Genomic DNA, 7,057 nt, shown 5'->3' with positions numbered 1-7,057 from the left:
TCTGATTCACAGCGACCTCACATACAATAGAAAGAAACGTTGCCTGGTCCTGCATCATTTTCACAATGCTTGAGTCCATTGTTGCAGCTTTTGTGTATTTTGAGTGCCTTCCAACCCAGTAAGCTCATCTTCCAGCCCTGTGTCAGTCAATATTTTGTTGTCATCCGTAGGATTTTCATTGGCTAATTTACAGAAGTAGATTGCCAGGCCTTTCCTCCTAGTCTTAGTCTAGAAGCTCCACAGGAACCTTGCTGGTATCTGAAATACTGGTGGCATAGCCTCCAGCATCATAGCAACATGCAAGCCAACACAAAATGACAAACTGACAGACAGGTGGTGTTTAAAAAAAAAAAAGCTTAGGATACTAAAATGAGACGCCAGGGTAGCTTAAAAAGTAAGAATCTCAGAGGAAGTAAAAGTTGTTCCATTTCAAGAAAAATAGTCCCAAAGGCTACTACCTACCATTACTATGATTCTCTAAGTCCTACATGGCTTCTCAGCAGTGCCTGTTTCCACAAGCTATTATTGCCCTTGAATAGAAATTTGCTATTTTTTTCCTTTGGATTTTTTTTTTCATGCACTCTTTTAGTGAAAACCATGTTGTAAATCAATACTAGCTCACACCCGTTCACAGGAAATGAATGAAAGGAAGTGGGCTACAAAACAACACGGTCCCAAATTTGTTTAAAAAACACATGTATGCATTTAAAATGTAAAAGACAACAAAATGTTAAGCATGGATATCTCCAGGTGGTTGAGGGAGGTTATTTTCTTCTGTGTTCTTTTTTTGCATTTTCCAAACATATCTTCATTGGCCACATATTTTTTGGGTCAACAGATTAAAAATAATAAAAATTTTTTTAATAAAAAAAAAAAGGTTGAAGTCACCTCTCCCTTTAAGAATCCTTAAGGAAATCATTATTAAGAATGTATCTGGGGGCTAATGGCAGAATGGTTTCTTGTTCTTGCCTTACAAGGCCTGGAAGTGATAGTGTCACAGGCCTGCGGTTTTTCTGTTCTGCTTTGCACACTGCCTTTCATCCTCCTACTGGTGGCCTCATGGTTTCAGTGTGGCTGATATATCTCCAGGCATCACACCCCCATTCCATCAAGAAAGAAGGGAGGAAGTAGCAGCCTCAGCCAATTCTACCTCTTTTGCTTAGAAAGAAGAAAGCTTTCCTGGAAGCTGATCTATTGATGGCCACAGCTGGGTCCCACGGCCACCTCTAGACCAGTCACTGGTCAAAGGGAGTGAGATTATCAGGACTCGTTGGGTCCAGTCACATTTCGTCTCCAAAGGTTGGAGTAGACACCTGTCCCCTGAGACCAAGGGATAGAAGAGTACCACCAGCTTCCTTACCAGGAAAGAAGGCCAGGGTGTGTGCTGGGCAAAGCATGTGCCGGCAATGAATATTTGACAAAAAATAAAAAAGCAAACACTTTGCAAGAAATTTCCACTTTGCACTACAGATTATTTAAATCTCTTTCCCCTCCCTCCCTCTGCCTCCCTCTTTGCTTCTCTTTCTCTTTGTCATCCTTTTCTCCCCTCCCTTTCCACCTCCTCCTTTCTTCTTCTTCTTCCTCTTCTACTGCTTTTTCTTTCTTCTTTCCCTCTCTCTTTCTCTCTCTTCTTTCCTCCTCCTACTACAAGATCTCCAAGAGCAGCAGCTAAGTCTTCTCTATCTTTGTCTCTCCCATGTCTACCCCGGATACGAAGGGAACGATTGCCGAATGGTAGCTGAACAGATGGAGAATGGACAGCCGGATAGGCTGCTGGCTGAAGCGCCAAGTCCATATTTCAGACAAGGGGAGTTTTGAGAAGGGAGAGCCCTCGCGTACTGAGGGTCCAGCAAAGGCTTTTGGGAGGACATGGTACCTTAACGAAGGCGCACCTCTCTCCGGTTTTATTCATTTTTCTTACAGGTTTCTCTACGGTTTGAAATGAACTTTTTTCACTTACATGTTTTCTCATTTTCATTGCATTTACTTTTTATAAATTTAGCTATGGGGGTGGAACCAGTTTTGATTTAAATTTAAGCTTTTTTTTTTTGTCATCCATGTGCTTTGAGCTTCTTCAGTTTAGCGCTGCTGGCCCTAAAATCTGTATCTGCTGCCTCCCACCATCTGGCTTGGCACCGTGCTCCTCTAGACGATGATGCTGGGGTGTCTGCTCTCACGGCTCCCGCCCACTTGCAGACGGGTCTCAGGACTGCTCAGACTTGGCTCTGTGACATCTGCTGTGAGGCAGGGGATGGGGTTCTGTCCGTGTCTCTGCTTTCCCTGTTCCTGCTGGGGAAATGAATCCCAGGAAGCCCTGTGGAGCCTTATCACACAACGCTTTGTTTTCCCCACAAATGAACTGTTTCCTGAGACAAACGCCACTTCTTATGCTCCTTGTGTCCTTACAGTGCCTAGTACGTGACCTCTCACAGAGCAGGCCTCAGGAAATATTAATTAATGTCCTGACCTTCTGATCCCTAGAGTAGTGTTAATACCGATGATGATATTTTGGGTCTGGCAGCATATGACGCCCAAACTATTGCTGTCTTAGTCATCTATGGCTGCCATAACAGAAATACCACAGTGGATGGCTTTAACAAGGAGAAATTTATTTTCTCACAGTCTAGTAAGCTACAAGTCCAAATTCAGGGCATCAGCTCCAGGGGAAGGCTTTCTCTCTCTGTTGACTCTGGAAGAAGGTCCTTGTCCTCAATCTTCCCCAAGTCAAGGAGCTTCTCAGGTGCAGGGACCCCATGTCCAAAGGAAGCACTCTGCTCCTGGTGCTGCTTTCTTGGTGGTATGAGGTCCCCAACTCTCTGCTTGCTTCCCTTTCCTTTTCTCTCTTGAGAGAGAAAAGGTGATGCAGGCCACACCCCAGGGAAACTCTACCTTGAATTAGGGAGGTGACCTGAGTAAGTGTGGTGTTAAAAAAATCCCACCCTAATCCTCTCAATATAAATTAATTACAACCACAAAATGGAGGACAACCACACAATACTGGGAATCATGGCCTAACCAAGTTGACACATATTTTGGGGGGGATACAAATCAATCCATGACAATTGTTGAAAGATGAAAAGTGCAGTGGAAAGGAAGGCAATTTCTGCTGGGTCTAGTTGGCCCCTGACTTTCTTTTCCTGTGTAGCTGGTTATTTTGGAACTGTGAGTACGGACAGCTCCTGACACGCGTGCCCAACAGTCCGAGAAGAAAGGGCAGGAAGCAGCCTTGACAGAGAGGCAGGAGTCACCTCCTCAGCCCATTTCCCCAATGCCCTGCTGTGCCTCACAAACCTGCACTGAACGATGTTGTCTCTAACCCACGGACTCCCCTGAGAGGGGGATGGTATTGCCCCATTGTACACCAAGATGACCCAAGTATAGGTGGTTGAGTGACAGGCCCAAGGCAGCAGCACCGGTAACTGGCAGGTGTGGGGCTGAGCCTCCTCCCAGCACTGTCCAAACGAAAAAACCAAATCCACTGCCATCATGTGGATTCCAACTCATAGCAACCCTATAGCACCGAGTAGAACTGCCTCATAAGGTTTCCAAGGCTATAATCTTTACAGAAGCAGACTGCCACATTTTCTCCCCTGGAGCACTGGTGGGTTCCAACTGCCGGCCTTTCGCTTAGCAGCCAAGTGCTTAACCACTAAGCCACCAGGGCTCCCCCAGCCTCACCCAGGGAACACAAAGGCCCCACAAGTCAGGCAAGTGCTCTCCATAGCCAGGGGCCAGACAGTGAGGGCTGCCTGGCTGTGGTGAGCGCTACCTGGCTTTGGGCCTCCTCTCACCATTTCATAGCTAGCTATGTTCTGTTATTTCTCCACTTGAATTCCTGCTGTAAGAAAACCCAGTTTCCACTGGGTCAATCAGCTGGCTTCAAAGCATTGTTCCAGAGCTGACCCTGGAGGACACTGCCGTCTCTGTGAGTGCTTACTGCGCAGTCAGCAGTCACTACTGGGCTCTGTGCTTGGCTGCCAGGGAGATTGCAAAAGGCCCCGGAAGCAACACACACAGGCAGCTCTGAGTTCACTAGCCTGATGGTGGCTCTTTAGCCTTCTCTCCTGACATTTGCAGCAGTCTCAAGCTGGGCGGTTACATAACCAGTCGCCCTTGCCAACAGTCACCAAGGCCACCTGCAAAATCAAGATTTCCACAAACCAGCAATGGCCTGCAGAGGCCTGACACTCTGTGCACTCTTGACCCCCCACTTCGGGGCTGTGTTTAAGCCCTCTCATTACTACAAGCCCTGAATTTTCAACAACATTCTCTGTGAATTTAAAACAGGTTAAGATGCAGAAACAGGCTAGAAACTGTGTGATCACTCAAAGTCATCTGTCCCCTCTGGAGTCCTGGTTTATCCCTAATGTCAGCAACACTGTCTTCCTGCTTCCATGCCCCGTTCTTCCACCCACTGGCTGCACGACCTTCAGAAATCTCCCTGGGACTCTGCGTCCCCATCTGCAAAATGAGAGGACTTGGAAGACAATGCCAGGTCCCTTCCAGATGTGAAATGATCACCTGTTGTCCTGTCATCTGGCCTGAAGTACCCTCCTCCCTCCCCAGCCCCCATCTGTCACATCCTAGCACACTTCTAGGCACCAGACAGGTACCCAGACACGCTGTTGGAGGGGCAGGGCAGGTGGGTTCTTGACAGCACCCAGGATCACACCATTTGTTGAAGCTAGAAGTGAGTACGTGAGCCCTTATATTCACCCCACCAGGTACAGGGTGGCCGTAAGATTTCCCTTACCACGTCTCCAAGTCCTTGACAGAGCCCCTTGTTGATGCCATCTGACCTGCAGCATCCCCATGAGGGGGCAGAAAGAGTGTTGTTGCCCCTTCTGCAGGTGGGGAGTGCCAGGCTGAGCAAGTGGAAGCAGCTCAGAAGTGGGTATCCAAAGTCGTGAGCTGTGTCCTCTCCCCATGCACTTCTGGGGTTGGGAGGGAGACTCATTCTCTTCAAACCTGGGGCCTCACTCAGCATCACAGCTAGGAGGCGGCAACACTGGGTCCAGCCCTGAGGTTCTGACTCCAAGTCCCATCCCCCATTTGACCACATGTCTTAACGCCAGGTAGAGGTGGGCAAGAGGGGAGAGCTGGCCAAGAGGAAAACATCTGGCTTCCCACCCTTTAGGATAGCTACTATAAGTGAGCTTAGCTGAAGCACTCAGGGGCTCTGGGGGCAGAAGGAACCGAAATGAGTACCTTCAAGTCGGGGGGTTGACCTGTGTCTCCAGCTCTTCCTCTGCCAGATGGAGTAACAAACATTTTGAATTTAGAGAGAAGGGAACTATTCTGTGTAAAACGCCCAGGCCAAGGTTGGTCAATATAAACAACCATTATTCTCTCTGTAGTTCATGTGCCTCGGATAAAGGCAGGCACCTGTCCCCACCCATGTCCCTCCATCACCTCCACCAAGAATGAAGGTATAGTCCATTCATAGCATGCAGAGATAGCAGTGACACCTTCCTTCTCAAGTCTACGGGTAAAGGCCCAGTTCTCACCGCTTTGGCCCTTGTTCAGGTCTCCTCCCTACCACCTCCCCAAAGAGAATACACAGGAATCAAATTGTCTACATCTATAGAAAGAAACAATAGAAAAGCTCAAAATCATCACTCAAAACAAGGCCAGGGGCCAACTACTCAACAGACTAACAATTGCTTATTTGCAAGTTCAAGTTGAAGCTAAAGAAAATTAAAACAAGTCCACAAGAGCCATATAGCATAAAGATTGAGTGAGGAGGCGGAGCCAAGATGTGGAATAGACAGATGCTTCTGGCGAGCCCTCTTACAACAAAGACCCAAAAAAAAACAAGTGAAATGAGTATATTTGTGACAAGCTGGGAGCCCTGAGCATCAAGGGCAAGCTTAGAAAACGAACTGAGGGGCTGGGGGAGGAAGAGATGGTTCAGAAGCGGAGAGGAGTTACTGGACCTGAATCACGGGGAGCCCTCAGGCACCATTCCTGGAGCGGCGGTGGTGGCGGCGGCGGTGGGCTGGTACTAGGGTTTGGCCGCAGTTTCCTTAGGGAGAAGCAGCCAGCCACACAGCCTACTCACACCTCTGGAACCAGAGGAGAAGGGTGCCCTCGGCAAAAGCTAAGTACTTATGTGTATTTTACCATGCCCTCCCCTCTGCCCCCAAGCTGGCTTCAGTTGCTGAATTCCCTGGGCCTGAGACAGACCTTGGTGAGCACCTAGAGCCATCCTCCCAGCCTTGGAGAAGGAATAAATTTGCAATTGGGGGAAAAGATAATTTGCCAGCTCCACTAACCAGGTGAGCTCAGGACAGAAGCAGCTCCTGTCCAGGCATAAACGGTCAGTGGACTTTGAGCACCTTTCCCCTCTGCATGGACCTGTGTGGGCCTATTTCCAGAGAATAGGCCCTTGTTGGCAGACTCCAACCGTTTCAGCTGTGCAGCGGAGAGGTGGGTATTTGATGTTTGACATTGCTTTGCCTATTAAACAAGGTCCTCACCTACCCACATCAGGGACCTAAGGACTGGTAGCACCACTCAGGTCACCCAGCCACCTGCGACAGGGGTCCCAGGATAATTGGTACCTCCCAGTCCTTACAAGCAAAAACATTGGGTGCCCATGGTCTGGTCCATCTTCAGAGCCCACCCACCTGTACACTCTAGGGAACAGGGACATGCTTTCCTCAGAGGCATGTGGGGGATGACTCTCAGCCCCCTGCCTTGTTCAGAGTGTGACCCCCTGCTGCAACCAGATACCCATACCTACACCAATCACCCCTGCCCCTATAAGACTGTAGGACAGAGCCTGTGCCACACACTTGATGATCAGCTACCTGGAAACCTGAGCTGAATTCATACAAGAAAAGTGAATGGACTCCTAGACTGATATACCTGATAATAGCTCTAGCCATCTGAGGACAGGACCTCAGAGCTCCAAAGCCAAAAATAATCAAGCTAGCTCACTCAAGCAACCCATTTGGACATATCAAAACAAAATTAAGTCTATTGGTAAACCAAAAGGTATTGGCCTCTGGTTGGGAGTGGGACAGGAGCTGGCAAAGAGAGGCGCAAACAATTG

This window comes from Elephas maximus, chromosome 2 (assembly GCF_024166365.1).
Source record: "Elephas maximus indicus isolate mEleMax1 chromosome 2, mEleMax1 primary haplotype, whole genome shotgun sequence".
In the NCBI taxonomy this organism is placed as follows: Eukaryota; Metazoa; Chordata; class Mammalia; order Proboscidea; family Elephantidae; genus Elephas; species Elephas maximus.
This window is presented reverse-complemented; position numbering follows the sequence as displayed.